A 27850-nucleotide genomic window follows, 5' to 3' on the forward strand; every position below is an offset into this window, starting at 1 on the left:
TTAACAAGAAACACTCTGCAACATCTCCCCGTTTTCTATTTAAGAAGGGGAGTTTTGGCACAGAGGAATAGATTCTGATCGGGAAAACACATTTCTCCACCAGGACTGCTGTGTGAATACTTCTACATGATTGACTTCTTTGGTGGGAGAGACAGTATTTTGGATAGTCTTTAAGATAACTCTCTTTAAAATGGAAAAGGCAATTAGAATAAGAAATATAACTAAGAAAATCAACAGAATGGTTGTGACAATAGAAGCTAGCCATCCTGTTAGTCCCCATCCTTTAAAGGTAGAACTCAGCCAGTCTTCGGTTTCTTGTTTGATGTTTCCAAGAAGTTCTTGCATCTTACTGATGGAAGTGTGGACACTTTGGCTTTTGGATGTTAAATTAAAGCAACAGAGCCCTTCAAAATCTTCACACCCATGGCCATATGCAAGAAGCAGATAGTCAATGGCAGCGCAATTTTGTAACGTTGCTTTCCTGGTTATCTCCTCATCATCTAGAAGGCCACTAATAGCGGTTGATGTTAAATTCACTTTTTTTGCAACCCAACACTCTAAGTGGCCCAGTTCAATTAGAGCTTTTGCTTTACCTAAGGCAAAAAGAGGGAGACAGCAGATCTTTTGAGGTGTGACCAATGGAAAATTTCGGAATCGCAATCTTCATCCAAATCCTTAATACTTCGCTTTTGGATGATCAAAACATTGTTTTTGTTCTGCCAATTCATAATTTGGGTTTTGTTGGGATGTTGCCTCAGAATGAGGTGTAGCGACCTGGTTTGTGGGCGACACGACGGCTAAACTTACAGGCCTGTTGGACTAATCACACGCTAACACCAATGTGGTGGACAGTGAAGAGCGTTTATTTCCGGTGCGCAGGTATTTATATACCCGAGATATGATGATGTAAGCACCGTAATATTATGGGTAATAGAACATTGGAGAAAGAGGAGCCCTATCTTCCCGTACAACGCGAGATCTTCCAATCGGCGTTCCCTATCTGACTGCATCATCTCCCCCCTTCTCCATGAACAGAACTTTACAACTGAACAACTTATGTAATTAACAACAAACCGTGAACTTGTTAGTAACGAACGTGAAACGAAACCGCGGTGTGTTAGTATGAACTATCATGCAAACTCAGGTTAACTGTCTCTGTTCTAAATATAAAATGTCAATCTTATCTAAATGGGTTTTTATAAACTGGGCTAACTTATTAAGCAGACAAGGACCAAAAATAAGTACGGACACAACAACAATAACTGGTCCTGCCAACGTGGAAACAAGGGTAATAATCCATGGGGATTGGTTGAACATTGAACTAAACCAGTTCTGCTGAGAGCATTGATGGCTACGCTCTTCAAGTCTTTGTTGTAGCTCTGCCATGGACTGCTTGATTGGCCCTGAATAGCTGGCATAGAAACAACACTTCTTGTCCAAGGCAGCACACAGACCTCCTCGGTGCATGAGTAAGATGTCCAGTCCTCGTCTGTTCTGCAGCACGACCTCGGCAAGGGAGTTGAGGGATCGCTCCAAGTTGGAGATGGATTCTTGGATTCTGTGCAGGTCTTCATCTACCGTTGTCTGCAGTTGGGCTAGACCTTGGTTCTGAGTCACCAGGGCTGTGACACCGGTCGCTGCACCTGTTGCTCCTAGACCTAACAGTACTGCAAGGCTGATGGCGGTGATTAGTTCTCGTTTGTGGCGTGGGGAACCTCTCTCCTGGTGGTAGGGTAATTCGTCTCCAGGGAAGTAAAGGATCCTAGGGATAATAACCACTTGGACACAGAAATCGTTAGTTTCATCAAAGTGTTTGATGGAAATATATGGGGTGATACCTGTGGAGCTACAGGCTCAGATTCCCGAAGTTCCTGGAATTACCCAGGACTCGGTCTTATCTAGAGTCACAGGAGTGCCACAGATTTCTTCATGGCGTTGTACTGCCTGTCTGTTGCCTATACAAACGCCTTTGCCCAAAACTTGCTCTAATGTGATTCCCTTGCGAGGGGTGTTCCACAAGCATCGCTTGGGGTCATTCGCTCTGGAGTAACTGAACATGGCATTAAGGGCTACCCCTTCATAAAAGGGCGGGTAGGCATCATAGCAAAGCCAACAAGAACAGGTAAGGTCTGGCTTTGTTGCATTTAGCGATAGAAATGCAGCATTTAGCATGCGATGAAAGAGGGCATGAGAAGTCTGTTCGAGTGCACCATGAAGTGCTGATGTGGCTCTAGTGAGGCTAGGCGTGGGATTGCTGTTTATGTGATTGTATTGTTGGGCTACAACTCTGTTGGGTCCGAGAGTGGTGTGGTGTGGTGGTGAAGCTCTGATAATTTGAACGATCGTGCTTGGGTCTGTATCCCAGCTATGAAGGAAGACTGACCACTTTCATCCTAGTGACCAGTTGGTGTCCTGAGGTTGCAGAACTGTTACATTCAGGTGGGAACAGCTTCCTTTAGCAGTGATCATACCGCTCTTTCCAAATGTGGATTGCTTGCAGCCTTTGGGCCAAAAACCCACGTCTAGGAAACTATCTCTCCTAGCTGGTGTCCACTGGTTACTGGTGACGATGGTTTCACAACCCCAATACCCACAAAACCCGTACCCAGGATAGGTGCAATAGCTTTTACCGGGGTTGACACTAGGGCACCAGTATGTTCCCCAATTAATGTAGGCAAGAGGTTTTCCCTGACTAGGGTCAATTCCTGTTCCATCGGTGTTAAATATATCGCTAATGTGAACGATAAAGCTAGGGGCATTAGACACAGTTTGGGCAATTACTCTACCGTCCAACGGATTGCGAAGTCTCCAGGTGCACGGCCGGTAAGGATGCACATCCAGTTCTCCCTGTCCAATGCGAGGCAGGCTTAGAAACAGGAAAGCACAAAGGCACAGACGTTGTTGCAAAACTGCTGATGTCCATGTCAAGGACGAGAAGCGAGGTCGACGTGGAGGATTATAGTGGTAGACCTGTTAAAAGAAGCTCTGAGGTTTCATTAGTTAGGTTATACAGAACAGGCTTTATTGATTTTAATGGACACCACTTAATAATATTATCTTTCTCCACTGCGGCATACCCTTGACCTGTCAGGACCAATTTCCACCCTGATTCCCAATCCAACGCTCTCTCAGCTGAGCTATTTTGGCTGCCTTTTGTCAGACCAGTAGCTGCAGCCCAGCTACGATGTCTTGCACAACTCCAGCGCAATTCGCACAAAAGCAGCACTCTTTCTTTAGGGTGGCACAGAGGTGTTTCTGTCACATGAGCTGAAGGCTGAGATTTTGCTTCGCCCTGCAAAACAACTTCGGAGAGAGAGGAGACTGACCCCTCTAGAAGGGACGTGGATCTCCTAACAAAGTCAGTGGAGGAGCCAAAGCCTTTGGTGTAAATACAAGGGCTTAGTTTACTGTGGTTGCAAACTCGTGCAGTGGGCTCGTCATTTGACTGCCTGCTCTGACCGGTGTCTGGGTCAGTGCCGGAAGTCGACTGACTTGAGGTTTCCGGGCTACGGTGCCTTTTTGTTGGGCTTCGCCCTCTCCCTTTCCCAGGGACGGCTTTCTCCCCTCCCTTTCTCCGCCTTCCTTCCAGCGGGTTCTTCTCCTTACAAGGAGATACTCTAGAGCATGATCCCTGATTGGGCCGTGAGCTCTCCTCCCCTTCACTGTCGGCGCTGTCCGCCCGCCTCCCGTTAGGCTCCCAATCGCATATGCCCACGCGCGTTAGGCACCCTTAGCTCCGCCCCTAACTCTCCCTGGCGCCATTTCGCGGCGCGTATGGCGGAGGCCTTTCCCCGACATCTCCAGGGCCCACGGTGTCGGGCGCGCCCCGTGACTCCGCGGCATCAGTACGCCCCGGCGGCAAAGTGTGTTCCACGGCCAGACCCGCATTAGAATCGGGCAGGCGGGACGGCGACTCGGGTCGCCCGTCATTAGATGGCTCATTAGAATCGGTGGGGCAATCAGCAAAAGCGGTCTGCGTGGCAGCTCCAACCCCCACCCACGGTGTAACCTTTAAACAGCTTTGAGCTGCCTTCCAAGTTTTCTGTTCGTGAAGTGCTTTTCGCAGCACTTCCATAACTCTCGCCCAGCTTTTTAGGTACTTACTAAACTCAAAGCACAACACGTCATTCGCGAGCACCTCGGTACACCTATCCCAGCAATCTGGGAGAATAATATCTACCAGATCATCGACAGCGCTCAATTCTAACAATCTGACAATCACGCGTTCAAAGTCTCCTGATTTATAATCGATACTCCACTGCTTGTGCAGTTGCAAAACTACCTTGCTGATCGACTGCATATCGGCGGTATGGGAGTGTCCTCCCCGCTGAAGTCAGTCCTGCCGCTCCAGCCGTCCCTCAGCATCTGGCGAGACTCCCGAACTCCGGCCGCTCGAACCCGTGTATCGGGGAGCGGTCCCGGGTTTCGGCGCCACGTGTTGCCTCAGAATGAGGTGTAGCGACCCGGTTCGTGGGCGACACGACAGCTAAACTTACAGGCCTGTCGGACTAATCACACGCTAACACCAATGTGGTGGATGGTGAAGAGCATTTATTTCCGGTGCGCAGGTATTTATATACCCGAGATATGATGATGTAAGCACTGTAATATTATGAGTAATAGAACATTGGAGAAAGAGGAGCCCTATCTTCCCGTACAACGCGAGATCTTCCGATCGGTGTTCCCTATATGACTGCATCAGTTGGGAGAAAGCAGTGACAACCTCCCCAAAGTATATGGGCCTCCAAGAAGGCGAGAGGGGATTCCTGCCCATGCTCGATTACCACAAATCAAGAAGTTGCTTTTGTCTAACTTTAGGGGATGGTAATTTTCGGTTGAGGCCATTTTTATATGGCAGATCAATTAGGACCAATTGGAAGCAGTGTATTCTTTCTTATACTGAATGACTGAAACAAATTGCTCTTTTTTGTGGTGTGGCTGAAACACAAACCGTATGCAATATGGGGAAAAGGAGGATCCCAAGGTTTCAAACTCTTGGGGTTCTTCCTTTGCTATGGGTAATTTCTTAATCCAATTTCTCCATAAAACAAGAGGGTTTGTTATGGGCATTTTTGCACTATAAATGCTACCATAAGAAGGAGAAAGTTTAACAGAAGTTTGGTAGGGTGTTCGAGAGTTAATCTCTATGTGCAGGGTTTTTAAACTTTCTGGGTATTCATTAGGCTTAAATGGAATTCCCACCAGGCAGGTTGACAATGGGTCATCAGCGGCTGCCATCGACAGGCACAGATGATTTTGCTTCAGTGCCTGTGCCAGGGTGACCCACACATTCTTTCTTGGTTGAAGGATGATCCATGCTTCTGATGACAGGCACAAGGAGAATCAGGATCCAAATGATGTTTAGGAACATGTTCTCTGATCCAGAGAACATTCTAGGGCGAGCGCACTGAACAAAGCAACAGGATGGCATTTTTCTGGGGAGAGGAAATCAAGGACAGGGTAAACATTAACTAAAAACATCTGACATATCATTGGGAAAAAGAACAGTCAGGGATAATCTGACACAATCCATTAGGAGATCGGGTTTTTCAGTTCCTTGGCGCCGGCACATCCGGAGGGAAGCCACAGTTACATCTTTGGTGGACTGACCTGATCGTGGTACAGGCTTGGGGATGTGCGGTTTGACACACTTTTGAGGGACCCATCTCAACCCGGAGGGTGTGGACACGAAAGCATATCCCTGACCCCAAGTGATTAACTCAAATGGCCCCTCTATTTTTGCTGTCTCAGGACTCTTTATTAAAACTGGGGGGTGTTCTCTCAATTTCAGCTGTGTTACTACTGAAATGTCAAACAACAGGCAGGTTAAGGTGTTCAAATGAGCAGTTTAGAAAATTTATGGTAAACAATGCTTTACAGAATTTAAACTGTGGTGGATCACTGGTGGTATTGCTCTGCTTCTGCTCTAGGACTCTCTTGAGCGACTGATGTGTTCACTCAATGATGGCTTGACCTGTGGGGGAGTAAGGAATGCCTGTTTTATGGTTTACTCCCCATTTTTGCAGGAACTCTTGGAAGGCCTTGGAGGTGTATGTGGAACCATTATCTGTTTTAATCTTTTTAGCGATCCCCAACACAGAGAAGGCCTGCACTAAGTGTTTTTATGCATCTGTGGTCTTCTCTCCTGTGTGGGCAGAAGCATAGACTGCTCTGGAGAAAGTATCCACTGAAATGTGAACATACCTCAGCCTGCCAAATTGTGGGACATGAGTCACGTCCATCTGCCACACCTCACAGCTGTTGAGGCCTCTTGGATTTACACCAGCACTCAAGGTTGGTACTGCCTATCTTTGGCAACTGGGACATGTAGCTACGATGGTTTTGGCCTGGTCTCACTTTAGATGGAAATGCCAGGCACATTTTGATGGAATTGTTGATGGCTCAGCTTTGCCTGCTGAAAGATGTCTGGCAGGTTGACCATCTCAGCTGGGGCAGCCAGGGTGTCTGCTCTTCTGTTCCCCTCTGCAATGAAACCTGGAAAGTCAGTGTGTGACCTCACATGCATCACATAGAAAGGTTGCTCTCGGTGGGAAACAAGATAAACTAATTTTGATACTAACTTAAACAGGATAGGATTAGAGACCTCCTTTAAAACAGCATCTAGATACTACTCCTGCAACATAGGCCAAATCAGTGACTAGATTAAAAGGTTCAGAAAACCTCTTGAAGGCTCTGATGACTGCACCTAACTCAATAATTTGAGGGGAGCCCTCAACCTCTTTTATATCTGTCTCCCATTTCTGAGTCTGAGGATCCTTCCAAGTCATCACTGACTTGTGGGATGCTCCAGATGCATCTGTGAAAACTGTCACAGCATTGAGTGGCCTCCAACTTTGTTTTCCCTTGGGCACTAATTTAAATGCTGAATTAAATAATTTATGACCAGGATTATGAATTGAAATTTGTCCTGGGTAGCTATCTAGAGCAAATTGGAGTCTCATTTTCCCTAAGTAACTGCTCCAGAACCTCTTTTGTCAACTTACCTGATGTTAGGGTAAGTGGTAGATGGATGCATGCGAAGTCACACCCCACCAGTTCTGGCATTCTTGCCCTAGCCTTCCGGATCAATTGAGTCAATAATTCTTGTGGCCTGGTGATACTTTTGGACCGCTGGTCACTGAGGAATACCCACTCTATGATCAAGAGTGGATCCCTCTGGCCCTGATCCCACTGGAAAAGGAAGCCATGGAAGTGTGGCAGTCTTCCCAAAACAATAAACTTACATGGCAAGTCTGGCAGGCAGCGATAAGCTTACTTTGTTGCCATCACCTCTTGAGCTTTCTCCAGAGCTAGCTTGGCCTCTTGGGTTAGGACCCTAGGAGAGCTCAGCTCTTCTTCCCCTTTCAATAAATTGAAAAGGGGGGCTAGGTCTTCTGTTGTTAAGCCCAGCCAAGGTCTGACCCAATTTAAGGACCCACACAGCTGGTGGAGATCAGCTAAGGTTTTTGGGTTGTTTCTGATAATCAGTTTTTGAGGAGTAATGGCCCTCTTGCTAATTTGGAGCCCCAGATACCTCCAAGGGTTGAACTTTGTCCTTTTGGAGTTCAAATCCTGCAGCAATCAAAACATTGACAACTAGGTCAAGCGCATGCTGTAGTATATCATCATCAGGGGCACACACGAGCACAACATCCAAATAGTGCAGGATGATGGTTTCTCTTGCTTTGGCACGCACTGGGGACAGCAATGAAGCAACGTACCACTGGCAGATACTGGGACTATTTTTCATGCCTTGAGGCAAGGTTCGCCAATGGTAGCGTTTCATTGGCGCTTCTCGATTGATGTAGGGAACTGAGAAGGCAAACCGTGGGGCATCAGCAGGGTCAAGAGGAATCTGGAAGAAACAGTCTTTTGTATCAGTAACTGCCAAATTCCAATTCTGGGGGGAGCATCAACGGGGAGGGTATTCCTGGTTGACGAGACCCCATGTCTTCAATGACTTTGTTAATTTCTCTAAGGTCCTGGATGAGTCGCCACTTGTCCTTTTCCAGCTTCTTGATAACAAAGACCGGGGAATTCCAAGGGCTGGTGGTTGGCACAATGTTGCCTTTTGCTAACTGCTTTTCTACCAATTCACTGAGTGCCTTCAATTTTTGTTTATTCAGCCACCCATACTGGCTCTTCTGTTTTCCAGTTCAGCTTCTGGGCAGGGCTCTCATCAGCGGTCGCTATAAAAAATCCCGAGGGGTTTTTGGGATTTCTATTTTCACTCCCCATTGGGACATGGCGTCTCTCCCCCACAGGGGAACTTTATAGTCTAAAATGAATGGGCGTAAGCTGGCCAATTGCCCATCTGGCCCTTCAGTTTGGACAATGCTCTTAGATTGTTTGGCTAATTGGGCACCCCCAATGCCCTGTACTTTACCTATCACAGATTGCAGTTTCCAATGTGACGGCCATCTGGTGGTTGGGATGATTGTCACATCTACCCCTGTGTCCAACACTCCATCAAGGTGAAGGTAATCTTCACCTTGCCGGAGTCCACACCCCATCCAAGGCTTGTCTTCTCCAATGACTTCTGCCCAGTAGACGCCTGGTGAAGAATTGTCCACTGGCATCTCATTTGGCACCAGAATTGCCTGGGCGATGATTTGGCCCTGTGGCATAAAGAAGGGTGGGTGGACACAATGTGCCATGAGAATGAGTGCCTCCAGCTCTGATGTTATGATTGCTGGAAAGACTTCAGTCTCCTGGGGTGTGTGCTTGGTGTCCCTGATAACAACATACTTACAGTCCAGTCTGGCAAATAAGTCTTTGTCAAGTGGGTCAACAGACACAACCTGCCAGTTGTCTCTATTAAAGAATCTGTTTTGTGTCACAACTTGCTTAAAGGGAGTCTGTGGCTTCCAAACCTTCTCTGGGTCCCTATTCTGACCTGCTTCATTTTTGTCTACACGCAATGCAGGCCCACGCTTCCCATCTAGTTTTTTGGAAGTGGTTGTCCCCCTCCCCGCTGAGAACTTATTGGTTTATTTTGCAGAAGCTGCCTCTTCAGGCAAACTTTTGCTACATGTCCCTCCTGCTCACAGTTAGAACACCTAAAAGGCTGTTGGTGTATTTTTGGAGTAGCAGCAGCAACTGTTTTCTCCATTCTGTCTCCTTTTCCTTGAGGCTCTGGGATGATGGCTCTCTTTGTGCAGGCTTCAATGATCAAGTCGAGGGTCAGTGGTGGCTCAAAGAGCAGGCCTAGGATGATCTTCTTGCAGACATCATTAGCATTTGCTTGGGCTGCTTCCATTATTATCTGTTCCTGTAGTTGCCGTCTCTCATCCTGCCTCTCCACTTCAACTCGGAGCCTTTCAACAAAATCTATAAAAGCCTCAGAGGGAAACTGTTTAATATTCACATAACTTTGCTTAGGTTCTTTTGTGGGCATAAGGATAAAGGCCTTCTCTGCAGCTCTCTTTACCTGTTCTAACACAGGCTGTGGTATTTTTTCAGCCTGAATTCTAGCTTGCGACCAATCCCGTTCACCACACAAGTGGTCCATTGAGATATTGTTGTTATCTGCATCAATGGCAGTCAGGGCTTTGCACGAACTCAGGAAGGACTTCCTGTAATAATCTTCCATATCCTCTCCCACAACAGATATTCTGTTTGGGTTAGGAGGCATGCAAACAAATCCCTGATTTTGTCAGGAGCTCGTGTGTTTGAGGAAAAGGTGGCTTTTAAAAGACCTTTAAAATATTCACTTTTTTCCCAAACTCCTTCTGACCTTTGCAAAGTTCCTTTTTATGCTGATAATCAAAAGGTTGCCACCTAGGGGTTCCTCTTGCTCACCTATAGGTAACAGGTGCAGCAAAGGGGATGATCTCCTGTTCCAGGTTCTGTTTTTTTGTCTCATGGCTTCCAGTTCCCATGCCATCAAGGGAAGTTGAAGCTGGAAGACGATGAGAGCTGCCAGAGAAAGAGGAGGGAACAGGGGTGGGACAGCAATTGGAATGGGAGTTGCTGTTCGCAGGTGACATCATGGGAACAGCTGATGTCATGAGAACAGGAAGTGGAGCCGGTGGAAAGGAAGGGAGGTCACCTGGGGAAGGGATGGAGTTTGGGGAGAGGGGAGGAGAAGGAGGGGCATGGGTAGGGGTGGGGTCAGGGGATAGGAAGGGGTTGGCAGGAACAGGGTGAAAGGGATTGTGCGGAGAAGATGGTGGGGGCTGAGCCATGTGGCTTCCACCATCTTGTGTCTCTTGGAGATCATTCTGAGGGGCAGGGGAGGACTCAGGGAAAACTTGGGAATCTCCTTTAGGGGCATTCACTTGAACTGGAGGGTTAACAACTGGGAAAGAGGGGTTTAGGAAAGGGTCCTTGACAGCGTGGCCATCGCTCTCAAGGCAAGGGTACCGAGAAGTCTGTGGGAGGCCAGGGAGTTGGTAGCTCTCCTGCGCTTCATCGCGGTTTGCCTGGCACAGACTTCCCAAAGCAAGGGACAAGGACTTTGGATCAGGGGACAGGGGAGGTTGGGGCATTAGTTCAAGCTTTTCCTCCACTTTCTTTTCTTCAGCTATCACTGATTGCATTACCACAAACAATGAAAAGAATTTAGCAACCATTGCATCACCTTTATTTGTCGAAGCTGTTAATTTGCTTCCAACTACATCCCAGAAGGGGATGGTTGGTATTTCCTCTGGGGTTACCCTTGGAAAGTGGAAAAAGAGCCATTGAACAAACTTTTTTAATAACCCTTTTGAAAACTTTCTTTTCCCACCCTCCAGGGTACCCAAAATTTGAAAATAAATCCCTCTCTTCTGTGCTGAGAATTTCGCATCCATTTTCCTTGATGTTAAGCTGCCAGCACAGCAAAAATCCACCCTCCCCTGCAGCAAAAGAAACAACAAACTAAAGATAAAAGTTCCAGGGCTGGTCTCAGGGACAGGGTGCTTTCCGCAGCCAACTATTGTGGCCTGTAGGTTCGTGGCCCCCCTTCCACCACTCCTGGGCAGCAATGCACCCTTCCCACAACTTGTGAGCACCCTCAATCTAACTTGGGGTATACTCCCCCTCCTTTGGTCCACTGGACAGGGGCTGCAGGGAAGTCCTCCTCAGGGAAGTGGTCCTCTGGATGCTAGAGGGTTATCACTTCCTCCCCCCAAGAGCCACCTGAGAAAGACCAGTCTGCTGCACTCAGAGGCAGCTGACAGCCAGAACTTCTTGGATAAAATCCACAGTTCATCCTTGGGGTCCGTTAACAGGGCCCTTCACAGTGGGCGCCAGCTATCACATCTCACGGGAGCTTATCTGGCTCTATCACTTCAGCCTACAACAGGAGTGGGTCAAACCCCAGGAGCAGGATTACCCAAGGTGTGACTAGAGCACTTGCTCTACAGCTTTTTGGCTGTCAGTCTGAGGTCTGAGGAGACACGGACGAGAGGGAGGTCTTTTGCATGGGATAATAGAGGATTTATTGCTCTGGGGAATCTTGGGAGCAAAAGACAGAAAATGTATAGGGACGTGGTTCGAAGGGAGGGTACAAAGCATCAGCTAATCAGAGATATCCTGGGGAGGATAAAAGGCAGGGTTCACAAAATCATCATCCAATGAGGGAGGTGGGGGGGGAAAGTTGGGTCACATGGACTAATCAGTCGTTGAAGTTTAGGGGATTTCTGAAGTGGAATTCCAAGCATGCGGTGGGCCTTAGACAGGATTGACAGGAGACTCAGGGTAGATTGACAACATGGGGTGGGAGGGTCTCATTTGGACCAAACCATCAACTTAGGTAATAACCGAACATACCATTAACAAGAAACACACTGCAACATCCATTCCATGCTCTATCTCCACAGGTTAAGAATATTGAAGTAGGTAATTGTTTTAGTAATTGTCTTGCACGTGAATAAAAGGCTTTACTTTTGGTATTAGTGATAAGATCAACTGTAGGGTTAATTGTAGCTCAGTGTTGCATCACTTTGGAGTGGCTTTTTGTTGGGGGCTCAAACATTATCCATCCACCTGAGGTATTGGTGGAGCTTAACAAGTCCAGTTCTTCTGGGGGCGCTATGGTAACATTGAGAACTTCAATAATTTTTGCTTGCCAGCAGGCTTCAAGTTGTCTTGATGTGAAGCCAATGGTGTGATTGAACTCTTGCAACATTGCCAGTTGATTCAGTCAAGTCTCATTACTAACTAAACCTTTAAATGTGTGAGGATCCCATTCAGGGACTCCTATGAGACAGGTGCGAAAAGGATCTCCAGGTGTGGCTAGGCTTAGACACATTGATTTTTGGCCTGTCAAGTGTGCTAGAGTGACCCATATGTTCTGTTGCTTTTGGATGTTAGTTAGCAGATGGTTGGGACTATACACAGTACAATTACCATAAGCAATTTGTTCCATGCAAATGACACCATGCTTGCAGAATCACAGCTAGGTTTTAAGGTTAAATGAACTTTCAAATATGCTCACTTCAACTCTTGAAGGGGGAATACTTATACTTTATACTAATATCTTTTCTAAACTTGTCAATAACTTACAAATAACAATTATCACACAAGCTAAACTCTTTATCTTAAACTATTATCTAACTACTTTTAACACACATGCTCTGGTATTTATGCAATCTAAGTGTGAAAGCAATTTGTTTAAAGGGTAAAAATACAGTTACAATTTGCTTTTATATACAGTTAGATGGAGTCTCTATACTCTTTTAGATCTTCTACAAAATTCTTCTCACAAACAGGGTATGATTTAATGCGATTCAGTTTTGGAACATCCGCTGCTCTTGCGATGTCAACTCGCAGCCGATCAGTGACTGACTGAAGGCATCGATGTTCAGGTTCTTCTTCGCATCCTTCTAAATCTCAACAGAAAACAACTGAAAAAAAAAAATGGTAAAAACACAACATCATCATAACTGCATAAAATTTATGTTGGCAAACTGTCTGTGTAGTTTTCAGACACAACTGTGTCCTGGCAGCTCTACTTCTGATCCATGTCGGGAGTACCAAGGTTGGGTGGTGACTTCTCTGTTTACTGGATCTCATGTTTTCAGAGGCAGACAGTCTGGTCAGATGAACAGGTGACCTTTTTGAACCTGTCAGCAAAACATAGACACCTCTCCCCTTGAAGTTAATGAATCATTTTGGCTTAGCTGTGGCACACCCAATTATAAATTTAGATTATATGATCTTTCTAAACTTTTGATATAAATATTTCATTATTGTGGCCCAAATTTCTAATGCACATATTACACTAATCAAATGCTTTTAGGACATCAATTCCCCCCATTTTTGGGGGCTTTTAAAAAAAAAATAAAATGAGATGTACTTCTGTCATACACGTCAATATCAACACAAATCCATATACACAATGAATAAAAACCTGTAGTAGTTAAAAATCAATCAAATGATAAACATTGTCAATAACATATATGATATAAAATTACTATTAACTACTAAAACACTGCACCAGCGTTTCATAGTCTGCAAACAAACAGAAACAAAAAATATCCGTGAAGGATTGAATAACCACCTCCGGAAATGATTCTCCAAGCCCGTTTCAAAGTTGTTCCAGCTGTCATATTAATTAGGGTCAAATTGTGAAGTCAAGAAGTGACTTAAATACTGATTTGGCACAGAAAACATCTGGATCTGTTGGCAGACATTCAGTCCAGGGAAAGTCAAGGCTTGGCCAGGGCCTTAGGCTTTTAAGTGGAAAGTTGCCTCTTAACTAATTTTTAAAACAAGGTTTTTAATACTAGTAGCTATGAGATGCTTACAGCACAGCAAACTGTTGAAATGCATTTGTACAAAGCAAATGATCAGCCTTAGGTACCAGACCAATTAAACCATTCAGCAGTTGGTTTAATCTGAAGCCTCTCCCATGGCAGCTGACCCTCAATGCAATGAGGCAATGATACATTTTCTTGGAATTCTGGAAACACTGAAAAATAATAAAGCTATAAAAAACAAAAACTGCATAGATTGCAACAGACAATAGAACTCCCGATGAAATCAATGGTGTCACAGACTGCGTTCACTTGTATTCACAAGCAGGTTCAGCTGTTTTAGTCATAGTCATCTTCATCTCTCTGGGAAAATAACTATACTTTGCAGTTTAGACAAGTGTCTTCAACAAAACATAAAACAATTCAAATTAAACAATATTTAAACCTGATAAAAATTAATTATGACAAAAGGAAATAACAAAACTTAACCTTAAAAAAATATCAAAGTTATAAAACTTAACTTAAAAACATTCAAAGCTAAATATAATAAAACATAACTTTGCTTAATTCTATTAACACTTAATCTTTATCAAATAAAAGCATAACTTAATCTCATTCTGTTACTACAAAAAGGCAGCTAAAAGTTTGATATATACCTTTTAAACACAACATAACAGTAACATGGATTCACTATAAAGATTATAAAAATGTAACAAATATATCACAATTCTATGTAATTTGGCTTTAAAATAACTCACAAGAATTGCAAATGTTACTAAAAATACTTATTCATAACAGGAATTTGCCTAGTATATGCTTAAATTGGTTAGAATTTTAAAGTGCAGCTTTACTAGAGAAAAACCACAAGAACACAGAATTTGGCAAGTTGCCATTCAACTTTTGTAGCACTTTTCAAAAACATCAAGTCTAATTTTTAATTAAAATCCAAAGTCCAGATTGGTATATATATACTGTTATACATGTTTTTCATAACAAAAGGACTCACATTAAAATTACCTTACTAAAATTGTGGGAAAAACAAACAAATGGATAATATATGCTTAACTTAACTTTTGTCTTGTATAGTAAAGTTCTCCTAGCTAATTATTTTTTTAAACCATAAATCTCTTTGGTAGATAACATTAATTGGAACGTTGTTTTCTTAGTAGTTGTAAATCATTCAATATTTTAACATTAGGTTTTAAAACTATTATTGCAAGGTAACTTTTACTTCTGTTAGTATTCACCTTAAGCACTTTTTTTTTTAAAAGGAGCTTTTTAAACTTTCAAAGAATCACAATAATTTCTCTAGTAAAACTGAAAAACTGCAACTGCATAAGCTCATAATTACTTAAAACACAAAATTAGAAGGGTATATAAAAATATTTAAAAAACCAATAAATAATGACTTTTTAACAAACTGGGTACTGTCACGGTGTTTTTTCTTAGAGAGGGAGCGGGAAGGGATGAACTGTCTGCTCTGCTGCTGCTATCTTTCTTCACATCCCCCACATATTTTCGCAGAGGGGAAAAATGGAGAGAAAAAAACTCAAAGAGTTAACTTTAATACATGCAGTTCTTTCTCTCAATATTTCTCTCATTGTTTGCAGATAGAGGGAAAAGGGCACAATTTCACAAAAACAGGCGATGTTACAAAAAGCTTCTCAGGGCCAGGTGGTAACAATGGTGATCATTGCAACTTATCAACTTTTAATTACAGTGATGAATTTCTAACTACATTCCATATGGTTAGCGATTTTTTTGCTATTTTGTCTCTCTTTGAAGCTGTATGAGCCACCTGTTTCTGTTCAACTGTTTCTGTAATTGCTGATATTTGTCCAGCGTGGCCTTGGAGCTTCTTCTGCACTGCCTCTGCCCTGGGGGTGCCTTTGTTCTCTGCGCACACTTCAGTGCTCCCCCCATGTCCCCCTGGTTCGGGTAGAAACCAATCTAAATTTGGCTTCTCTTCTTCCAGGGTAGTAAAGTTGGAACTTAGATAGACTATAGTGTTAAAAGTGTCTCCAAAGGTGGAGCAAATAGTTCAGGATATATCACATCCTGCCATTGCTCAATGGATTCTGTTTGTTGTTTCATCGTTTCCTGTGAAGTTTCTTTCTCTTTATTTTCTTCTCTCTGACTCTCCCTCCCTCTCTCCAAGGGCAGCATAGATAGGAATGCTTGCCCAGCAGTGGGAGGTAAAGGCTGCTGGCTGAGAATTATGGTGCTCGCAGTCTGAGCATATCCCTCTTTCCTGTTCTTTAAGGTACTAACTACAATCTGCCAAGTTGGACCGAGAGACAGAGTGTCCTTGCTTTTCCCTGTAATTGTTGTCTTCCACAACAAATCTCCTATGTCTTTCCATTCTTCCACTGCAAAAGACAGCAGCGGGACCCAGAGGTGCCCACGTTTATTACCTCTAGCCCATAGAATGAGCTTTCCAAGGTCCATATCCTGGACTGCTTTGCTTCGTTTAATGATAATGTTTGTGCTGCAGCAGTTTATGCTGCAGCAAACCCATCCATTTTTTGTGGCCATGGACGAGCGGAGGGTCGTGACCCCTCCTCACCTCTACCACCCTCGGTCTTCCCCAGCAGCCTGCATCCACATCCTCCCATGCACTGACTCACCTACCTGGTACATATCCGCGTCCGCGTCTCCCCGCGCATGGATCCGCTCCACCAGCCCTGGCCCGCGTCCGCGTCTCTCCGAGCATGGACCTGCCAAATCCCTCTGCCCGCTGGGGGTCCCTGATCAGAGCGCCAGATATTGAGAAACTGCTCAGACTATTCACTGAGTCTTCACAGAAGTATAGCGAATGTTGACTATTTCTATCTTTTGCACACTTTTATAGGGTCCGACCAGGTCTGCGGGCTTAGCAAGTTACTATTGGCTAATACATATTGTTTTACATTTTTTCTCTTGTACTCTTGTATTGTTTTTCTTTCATTCTCGCTGCTTCAGGAGAGTTTCAAGGATACTGCTTTTAATATCATCACTTATACCAAAGGCTGGCTTGTGCAGACAGGCTTTTACTAATATATCATGCTTTTACTCTGTTAAAAAGTTTTACTACACAGTGATGCAGAGTTGTTTACCCTTCAGTGAAAAATGTGCTCTTGTGCAGATTAACAAACAACCCTGCAGCAACTGCTGTCCATCACTTTGTGATAATTATAACTGGTGCAGTGTTGCCATTGTATCCCCATTACCAAATGTTCCTATCTTGTCTTGTGTCTGATATCCCTGTGCAGGGCAATATCTGTGCAGGACAATTTGCTCACAAATTTTCTTTATTAACAAATGGAAGATTTTAGCCTTTCAGCTGAAAAGTGGTGGTGTTAATTCCTTTTCTCAAAGGGAGTAGACTTAAAACCATAGAATGGTTTGCGTTGAAGGGACTTGAAAGATCTTATATTTCCAAGCCCCCTGCCACAGGCAGGGATGCCTTGCATTAGACAAGGTTGCTCAGAGCCCCATCCAATCTGGCCTTGAATGATGGAAGATATATTTTGAATTTGTAACATACATTGTTGAAATACACTGCATTATTGAAATGAACAGTTTTTTTCATATATAGTTACAAGGAAAAAAGAGAGTATTTTTATAATTAATTACATCAAAATAAGAAGATGACATGGTAGGATTTTTTTTATTTTGTGTTTTGATTTCATTTTAGTTTTATTATGTGAGTCACAGCTTTAAGAATTTGGAAAAATACAAATTTGAGACATTCTGTCATACTTGCACTCTTTGAACTTGTAAGTTGATATGCAGTACTTAATTGTATAAAGTACAAAGAGGAGAAAGAGTTAGGTACTCACTCAGATATCTGTAGTCATGCCTTAAACACAATACCTACTCTTGTAGATAATTTATTAGTCATCTTGGGTGCATTCAATTACCCATTGATAAGGAATACATATAAAAGGAAATGTTTTAAAGGATGACTGCATTGTGTAGCTTTCCTGCTTTGTTTCCTTGGAAATTCATTAACATGTTAAAAATCAATCATAAGAAATCTACTTTCCCTCCACCGCTGAAAACAAAGTATTAATTTAGTTTGTTCTGGACAAAGACCCAGCCTAAAAAAAAAAAACAAAAGAAAGAAAAAGAAAAAGCTAAAAAGGAATAGAAAGACATTCATTCAATTTAATTCATTCCTAATGTTTAATATTCTGTTAATGTGTGTGAAAATTGGTAATAGAGTAATTTTAAATAAGCACAAAAGCATCTGAAATTTTGCTTAAATGAAAGGGGATACTGAAAAGAAAAATTTTACAAAATTTATCCTTTTGGAAAATTAAAGTAGCATTGAGAAGACAAATGCTACTGTAAGTTTAACAATTGCTAGAAAGAAACACTATTTTTTAAACTATGCAGAAATTAAATCATTTATCTTTTTTCAGAGTAAATTCATATTCAGAAGTATGCCCCCTAGTAAATCTACTGAATTTTTTTTTAATACTTTCATGCTCATTGTGGAGGAAAGGGATTTTCTACACCTATGGATGACTAATTGCAACAGTTATCTCAAGGTGAAGTGTGAGAAGGAGAGGAATAGATACATTAAATAAATTAATTTTTTTAACAAATTAATGAAACTTCATGTGTATGTATTCAGCAGGGAGACCTAAAAAAGCTCAGGGATGACGCAACTGAAATGCTGCTGCCACCTCTCACGTGGAGTCTGTCACCCAGAGTTGTGCTGAGTAGCTCAGGGCAAGAGGGAGCAAACAGTGATACCGATTTCTGCAGAGCTCCAAAGGAGACCGGAGAACTACTGACTTAGAAACCCAGTGTCTGGGCATATTAGTGGAAGTAGATTTGGGTGAGGGTGATAGATGAAATAAAAAGTCAAGACAGCTTCTGTATAGGAAAAAAATAATTCTCTGAAGGTTTCAAATCTTGTGGGTGAGAATAACCTACTTCAACAGGTTGTCTGGATTTCTGGAAGACAAGATCCCTCACAAAAGGGTCTTGAAGAAACCAAGCAGGCATGGGACAGGACAAATGTCCTTACATGATCATAGATCTAAAATTTTATTACCCATTGAGATTTTTTTTTTAAATGTTGGGTTTTTTAAAAATCACTCATGTCCTGAGGTGGCTGGGTGCAGTGGTCAGGTGCCATGACTTTCCTAGGAAAGCGTCCCAACAAGAGGACATCCTGGAAGCCCAGGAATGTCTGCAGTCACTTCTGCGATTCCAGCTCTGAGTCCTGAGAAGGGCTGTTAAGTGAGAATGCAGGTCTTTGGACGACACAGAAGAAAGAGACGGATCTTTCACATTAGATCTCTCAGGATATTTTTAATCAGCTCTTCCCTCCAAGAAATCCCAGAATGAATAGCTAGCAATTCAGAGAAAACAGAGGTTTATATCCCTGAGGGCCTGGGGCAGGGCAAAGGGGAAGAACCAATGAGATACCTAGAATCTACGTGGACTGCAAGCATGCCGGGATGTGACTTCTTTTGCCCACCGCAACTGCAGGGGCCACCAGACGGGGTCTCTCCCCCAGGGGGAGGGTCGCAAGATGAAGTCTAAGGGTTGTCTCTCCAGGGGAGAGTGGCCATGCAGCTGGTCGACTTACTGCCTTCCACAATGGTCCTTCAGTTTTGTTTCACAATCTGAGTATTTTTAAGTAGCTTTCTGCATTGCTTTGAAATCTAAACGTTTCAGTGGAAGTTCTTTATCAACAATAAAATATTTACAAGTCCCAAAAACAATAAGCAAGTTCTGCAATGATCCAAATGGAATATATAGGATGGCCCTGATTCATCAGAGTACATCCATGTATTGACCACATGTTCTGTGGTTTCTTGGCAGTACTCAGTATTTGCATGTTGCTAAGCTGTACTGGATGTGGCAGTGCTAAAGACAGCTATGAGGCTCTGTGGGGAGGAAACTATTTTGAGGCTCATTTTGGACTCAGGATTGAAAATAAATTAGCTCCCTTATGCTTATTAATAAAAATAGTGTGCTAACAAAAATAGAAAAGAATAGAATAAGTGGCTGAAAACATATAGCAGTCTCATATTTTACTACTTTCTTCAAAATTATGTAATGTAAATGGTGGGAACCACTCAATGCCAGACTAAAAAGGATGTACATAATCTGTAACTGTTGCTAATATTATACAGAAAGAGTTTTTAAGCAGTAAAAAAAATTCACCAAGAGGACTGGAGCAGGAACTAAATATGAAAATAAAGGTCTTGTTACACTAAAGATGATTTTTGTTCTGTCTTCCTTTCTTTGAATTATGTAGCTTAAACAGTTGGTATTATGTGCCTGTATGCTGAGGTTTCAGTGGTGAATAATTATGATACTGTGAATTACATGATAAAATGTTATCAGTTAGTGTATATTACCTTCTAGTTTCTTTTAATTTTATCTCTTTGAGCAGCAACACAATACTAATTGTCAACATATTTTTCTGATGTTTCCATATTTAAAAATGCAAGCGTATCAAAGTGAATCAGATTACATAAAGGCATGGAGCATATTGATGTCATATGCTGGAAATAACCAAAACCAGCGTTGGGTAAAGAAGTCACAAACTACTCCCAAATTTCTAAAAAGTTTGGAAGCTATTTAAGTGCACTAATTATAGAATAGATTTCATTAATCCATAGCATATCTGCCATTACAAATAATGCTACCAAAATCAATCAGCTGCAGCTATGGTATGATTTTTAGAGTATGCATCTTCACACATACAAATGTGCAGGCATCAGTGTGTAAACCAGGAGTCCAAAACAATAGACACAAAACATGGAATTGGTAAGAATTAGACCTGTTTTAAATTCTTCAGCATGAGACCAAGAATTCAGACCTAATCCCTCAAGGAGACATCCCTAAGCCCTCAAGGCTCCATATTTTCCTATGTTAAAGGACATTTACCAAATGTCTCCACTGGATTGCACATCCCATGATAGAGAGAGAGGGAGCAGAGCAGCCTTTGTGCAGGACCCTGGGGATTAGGGAATTCACCTGGAGCACTGCAGAAGCAAGAAATCTAGTACTTGCTTCAGTGATTTTTAAATGGTTTCATTTTGGAGCAGATTAGTTTCACCTGAAAAGGCTGCTTGGGCTCTTACCTCCAAAATAACCTCATGCTCACTGATGAGCATTTCTCTGTGGGGATAGGAAGAGGGTTGAAGTCTCATTTTGGCAGAGGAATGTTTTGATGAAGGGTTGCACAAAGAGAACACTGTTTAACCTGATATCTTGTTAAATCTTGAAAACCTCTGGAGCTGACATCCCGTTTCTGCACCACTGGACACTGTGGCTTTGTATGGAGCCTGTGTTGGTGGCCACAGGTTGCAGGGGACTGAGTTGGTGAGCTGGAGGAGTGGTCATTGTGAATCACTTCATGTCTGCCAAAGCTGCCTCCAGCCTACCGTGGGGCATATGAAACAGTCATGGGAAAAGCCTACTTTGTGTGCAAAATCTTAGCCATTGGGCATTAAAAAGTTATCTAACCAGGAACCAAAGGTGCGCTTGCCCAAACACAGTTCAAAAGGAAACAGGCAGCTTAGCTTCTGGAGGTTGGAGACAAGCTGATCTGTATAGAGTACTCACTCCACCCAAATAAGGTACCGTCACCCCTGAGGGGTTTTGGCACAGGGACAATCCATGCTGGAGCGGGGACACACCAGAGGGCACTGCAGGTCATCAGTGTTTGAGGCCGGATCAGAGACATGAAGGAAAAGGGCAACAGAAACCTTTAATCATAGAACAGCAGAAGTGGTTAAGCAAAAAGTGACAGAAAGAAACTTTCACACATACTGTCTCAGCTTCCTACCCTGCCTGCCACCTCAGCACGGGAGTTTTTTTGATGGACATAGCATAATGCACAGCAAAAATAGGGAAAACTGAGACCAGGAAGTGCAGAGGATAGGTGGTTGTGTAAGTGTCTCAGTGTTTTTGTTTTTTGTTTGTTTTGATTTGTTTGTTTGGGGTTTTTTTTTTCAAAACTGCAATCAGCAGTGAGAGGTTTGTTTTAGTTTACAGTAAATTAATTCTATAAAAATTACCTGATTACAGACTGTTTTGCTCAAAATAGAGTTCCAGGTACATAAAGGTGCCTCCTTCCAGCCTGGAGCTAATGACCTGGTGGTTCTTTGTACAGAATCATAAACAGCACCCTCTTCTGGGCATTTTCTACTTACCTGGCTTTCTCCTGCAAATGTAACTTTTCTCAGTTGCATTTTTAGGATTCCAATTTTCTCAATGTGTTGCACACACAGACTTAGTGTCCCAGGAAGACAGTCTTTTCCTGGGTGACAAGGCCACACTTGAAGGTCTGGTAGTTACCATTCCTGTCATTCTGTGATTAAGTCTGAGCTCCTGTCTGCAAACTTACATGTGTAAGTACCTCTGGAACACACCATAGAAAACGCTTCCAAATTTGTACATGTAAAACAGTAGCATGGAAAATATTCAGAAAATAAAATGTGTAGGATAAAATTCAGAAAATGTTTAGAAAATAAAACCAGGCTAATTTTGAAACCTTTAACCCTTGCTATGATTTATATTAAATTTTGTTTTGTGATTAGGCCTAGTAATGAGTGTTAATTACTAGTTTAGCATATGTCTGCCATAAAGTAAGTTGTTGCTTTTTTCCCCTGATCTGATTCCTCAAAATAAAGAGAATTGGTTTCCAAAACTGTTATATTAGGTTTTTTTGCAGGGGGAACAAAGTTTTTCACTGAAAACTTTCTATCTTTAGTAGCTGGTGAATATAATCATTAAAGAGCAATTGGGAGATTTCTACAAGGAACTTTGTAAGGAAACAAAAGGTCTGCTTTATTAATGTAGTAACAGCATAGACACTCCAGATATATGCCTGTTCTTTTACTTCCTCCTAGTGTCAGCCTTTTCTGTCTTCAAGCCTAGGAAATGAGCTGTTGAATAAATAGTGGTGCTCAGAAAAGAGGTGTTAAAATACACAGCTTGCAGCATTAAAATTTGTCATCACTGTTTCACAAGAAGTAGGACAGCTCCTTACTGTAGTTTCACTTCTCATTAACTTATGGGTGAAATAAACTCTTACTTCTACTTGAATAAGCTTTTCTCTCTATTTAAACTGGCTAATGTATTGGCCAAAACTATGTTTAGCTACTTCTACTTTTGACTAATCTAATACAGAGACTGACTGTTTTTTTCATTTCTGTTGCTGTGTGGCCCTGCTTCTCACTGCTCAGTCTGACCCACTTTTAAGTGTTTATGAGCTCCTGAAAAGTGTAGCTAGGTGCCTGATTCTTGATTTTAATCTTTATTCTGTGTGGTGAGTAACATTTGATCATTCAAATATATGCTATCTGCAGACTATCCAATAAAATATTAGCAAATCACCAGTGAAATACAGAAAGAAATCCATTCTTGCATGTTTACTTGGCAGTCTGTAAGCAGATGGCTAAAACACTGGAGGCAATGACAAAGGTAAAAACTGTCAGTTTCATGATATCTAGAAGGCCGTGGTGGAGTGGTGCTGTCAATGTGCTTCAGATGTGATCTTCTAACTTAAATGCAGTGTTGTGCTTTAGAAATGCTTTTGGTTTTGCTTTGGATTTGATGCTTTTAACTACAAGGTTTGGCTCTAAACTCAGCAGATGAACAGGAAATTTTGGACTTTGAAAAAAGTGATGCAAAACAAGTGATGAAAAAAGTATCTTCCCTGACATGTCTCATAGTTGGTTTGGAAGAAGGAAAATATGTAAAAAAGGAGATTAGTTTGGTTTTATTTACTTCTACTGAAAAAAGAACAAAATTCTTCTCATCAAAATGTGAAGTGAGTTATACCAGAGTTAAATAGTTTATTGTTTAAAAGAATGGTATTGAGCAATTGCCAGCATTGTAATTCTTCACCATTATTAAAGACTGATATAGCAATAAACATGTCATGCTCTTCAGACTGATTCTTTGCAAAATGCTGCTTCTGTCTGTTCATCAGTTCTTGAAATATATAAAACTTAACGGAAGATTTAACAGGATCAGACAGAAATAAACCTTGAAATCTGTCAGTTAATTAAGCAGCTCTGTCTGCTTGGTGCATCTATTGTCATGCTGTTTGGTGACTCGTCACTTGAACAGCTGCAGGATAAGCATGCTTTCTGAAGGTGTAGTGAACATCATTTGCAAAATTAGTCATAAATAAGCTGCATATGCAAATTGTAACTATGCATAAACATTAAACATTCCCTAGGTTCCATGAAATAATTTGTCTTTGCAAAATATGTGGTGAGCCTGTAAATTAAATGAGCTTTCAGTCCCCTACACTGAAACAGTGGTGGTGTTTTTGCATAGCTTTAGTATTTTTTGGATGTGGAAGTGACTGGTGAGATGGCAGACCTACTTTGCAGCAAATGAACTGGGCACACTGAGGGTACACAATGCTGCATATTTAGCCTGCAAACCGTTGCCTTAAATTGACAGCCTTCATTGGCTTTACTGCTTTTGTGAAGTGAGCAAGTCACACCACTGATGTTTGGCAATTGCAGAATTATTTGAAGACAACTGTCCCCTTTCTGGAGGCATGGCTGGATCATGGCAGTGGAAGAGACAGGACCCACTTGCTTTCCTGCAAGAAGTTGGTTTATTGATTACATGGGCTCAGTATATATACCTTTACAGCTGTAGCTAAAAATAAGACTAACCATAACATTTATGTTTCCTGGTGACTTACTTCATCATAGCTTTGTACAGACCAACACAGGCACATACAGAATTATATGATTTCTCATAAACTAAGCATACCTAGCATACCGTACCAGGCATAGTGTTATCTCTTGCTTCCCTCTTCAGAGTTCTGCTTTCTACTGCCAAGGCTTATGGCCTATCAGACTTACCTCCATCCACTTCTGTTACGAGTTTAGCAGTCCGCTCACTTCTGCTCTCTAACAATATTCCCACAGCTGAAGGGAATAAAACCTGTTCCCCAGGCAGAGACTCCCAGGCAGAAGTGTGGGAGCAGATACCTGTCTGGCACTTATCTGGGCCTCACCCTGGCCCTGGTTCAGTCCCAGCACCTGGGTGGACACAGCTCATCACCATCTGATCTCTTGACCTCAGCATCCATCTTAGACTGAAAACTGTCAGCCTGCACCTGGGGCTCCTGGACAATTACAGCTTGTCTTCTGCAGAAAAATTTCATGAAGGCATTTGCATTTCATGCCTGGGGAACTAGTGAGGAATGAAAGGATGGTACTTTCATTCCCCTTGTGTGTGTGTGTTGATATTTTAGCTCCTGGCATTGCTATATGGATGCTAGCTTTGGAGCAGGCTGCAGAGAGCTGCAGAAACTGCAGGCCCATAGCCTCTCAGTCCTGCCTGAGAAGCTAGCCTGGGAACTTCATAGGAGGATTTCAAAACAATCCTCAGAGATAGAAAACAACTGCCAGGTGCTGTTTGTCTGTCCTCTTGTTTTCCTTGCAGGAGAAAGTCAGGGGGGTGGTGAGCCCCACTGACCAATGATGGTAATGTAGCACTTTACTAACCAGTAAGAGTTTCTTTTCTGTATTTTCCACGTATCTGTCTATAAGACAAGCCTAGAGCAATAAACTAGAGGAATTCTCGTGTTGTGACTCCCTTTAGAGTCCGTGTCGTTCTTTCCCGCTGTTCCTAATTAGAACGACATTGCTACACTTGAAATTTCATCAAAAGAGTCATAAAAACAAAAAGCCTTTTGGTGCTATGCTTGGGGAAAAACTCATTTTCCAAGGGGAAAAAAAAATCAAAAAGGAATGCTGTTAGCAGTGTGAGGGATGGGTGCATTTAGGAGAGCAGATGAGAGTTCATAATTCTGCCATCTGGAAAGATGTTATCTGTGTCATAAAGCCTGTACTAGCCACAAGTAAAACCAAAAGCAGCAATTAGATATATAAAAAAAAGTTCAAAATTACAAAAGATGTAGAAGATTTCTAGATGTCACAAAAAATCCTTGATCCTTGTCTGGTTTTGTCAAGGCCAATAAAAGTGTTTTGGAAGTATTCCAGGAATAAAGCCAATAATAACCAAGGAAGGTGATGCCATTAAATAGAAAAAGTATAAGCAAACAGTATGAAATAAAAGGTGCTGCTGTAATGGGGTTGTACTTGAAAAGAAATAGAGTGATGTTCTCAACAATTTGGTAGGTGTCATGGGGTAGCTTTACCTTTAAGACAGCTTGGAGGGAGAGGAAGTTGAAGCTGCTGGTGGCTGATGGGAGTTTTTCCCTCCTGACCAATTATCGGTCATTTTCAAGAATTGACAGCAGATCTGACCATTAAAAAGTGAATTCAACTTGTAAACACCCCCTTAAGAAGTACAGACAGAATTCTCTTGCTCTCTTTGGTTTCCGGCTTCGGACAAGGTAGCAGGCTCTGTCTTGGCCTCCTCCCCCCCTCTCCAGGCCTACAAGGCCGCGGGGTGGAGGGGGGGGGAGGGAGAAGAGAAGCAGCGCTGGCCAGCCGAGTTTGGTTTTCAGTTTTTGCTGCTAGACTGAAACTTAACACCATGAACTCTTGCAGTTTTCTTAAAGCTTTTAATTCTTTTACTACCTGGATAAGCATACAGATTACTCCTTTTCTCAGAAAGACAGAGAGAGAGACAATCAACATAGAGGAGACATCATAGAACCACCAAAAAACAGTGAAGAAAAGAGTTAAGTTTAAATAAGAGAGAGAGAATAAGGAGATGCTTTACAGCTGAAATATCTTTCTGTTAAAGCTATGGAGATGGACAATAATAGTATAAAAAGACTCCTTTAATTCATGATAAGAGTATTAGGAGGAATGAGATATTCAAAGTGTAACTTTTGAGCAGAAGAGAGAGAGAGAGAGAGAGTGCTTGTGATACTGTGAGTTGCTGGAATTGAGTTGAGTGAAGATTTTTAAGCTTTGGGGGCAAAGCGAAAACTGTTTTCCAGGAAGGCTCACAGAGACAAATGAAGAAGACTTCTGCCTTTGAATAACTTATCCTTAAAAATAAGATTCCTAAACTCTGTGACCCATACACACCTTGGAGATGTGAAATGGGAGGAGAAGATCTAATGACAGATTTCCGGGCAGCTGGCATTAGAGAAATAGAAAACTATGATGAAAAAATAGTTTTCTCGTGAGAAACTCCGTAAGCTAACAGAAAGAGACTTCTGTTTCTCTGCAAAGACTGATGAAAGACTGTAGCAAGAACTAAGACTGTTTTTAACCACCAGAATCCTAAAGTTATTTGTCTCTATGTTGTCATGTGTATAGAGAAATGGTTAAGATGTGAAAGATAAAGGGGTTTTCTGAAAGTTTATTCTGATATTCTTATTCTTGTAGTTTGTTAATAAACTGTCTTTATTCCTTTTAAGTCTTAAGCCTGTTTTGCTCTTGTTCTAATCCATATCTCACAACAAGAAATAAGTAGTTTTTAGTTACTGGTTTAAAACCACGACAGTAGGAAATCAAGTAATATGAAAATGGTTTTTAGTATTTAATGGGTACATGTTTGGGTTAAGTAACTTCCCATAATCAAAAGATTTCAGTGAGACACATGATGCTGTGATGCTCAGCATAAAAGTACTGACAGTTCCCATCAAAAGAGCACAGTCTAATGGATTTTGAATGGGACAACTGGAAGTTATCAGTGGAGATGTTCAATGAACTGTGTGTGTCATGTGTGAACATGTGTGTCATGTTCTGCAAGAATCACATCTCATTGTTTCTGCTATTATGTACTTCTTATTAGTGATCTAAGAGGTATGTGAAGACATTCATAGACAGTAATTTTTTGCAGAAAATATAAATACTGGTCTGATAATAAATACCATAATATTGAATACTTTATAAACAATATCAATCAAGAGAGGTTTTAATAGCTTTCTGAAGAGTCATAATTCTAAAAGAGTATGTGCCATAGCTAGGATGTTGTAAGGCTGCAACTTGGTACAGTATTTTGGAGAAAATAGGAGATATGGAACAGCAGATAGGGAACACTGGGGATGTTACAACAGAAGGTTGTGCAGAGTAAGTCATGGACATACTGAGGGAAATAAATGTATGTATGTCTTTGTTTACTGGAGAAAAATGTTAGGATTTATGGATGCTAACTGTGAAGCAGGGAGCAAGGTGCCTGTGAAAATTGCAGGCCACATAGCTTTCTCAGTCTTGCCTGAGAAAGTAGCCTGGGAAATCATAGAGAGGAATTAA

General features: G+C 42.1%; 1 protein-coding gene and 1 long non-coding RNA gene across 6 annotated transcripts in view; one reads left to right on the forward strand and one right to left on the reverse strand.

Annotated features, from left to right (window-relative positions):
* Nucleotides 1–27850, forward strand: part of ADCY2 (adenylate cyclase 2) — a 294388-nt gene that overhangs the window by 188279 nt on the left and 78259 nt on the right. The window lies entirely within an intron of this gene.
* On the reverse strand, nt 11400–16502 carry LOC147655591 (uncharacterized). The gene is made up of 2 exons (XR_015273758.1): nt 16314–16502; nt 11400–12830 (listed from the first exon to the last, which is right to left on the reverse strand). It is a non-coding gene; the product is annotated as an uncharacterized LOC147655591 (long non-coding RNA).

Source organism: Cyanistes caeruleus, chromosome 1 (assembly GCF_971803275.1).
Source record: "Cyanistes caeruleus chromosome 1, bCyaCae1.hap1.1, whole genome shotgun sequence".
NCBI lineage: Eukaryota > Metazoa > Chordata > Aves > Passeriformes > Paridae > Cyanistes > Cyanistes caeruleus.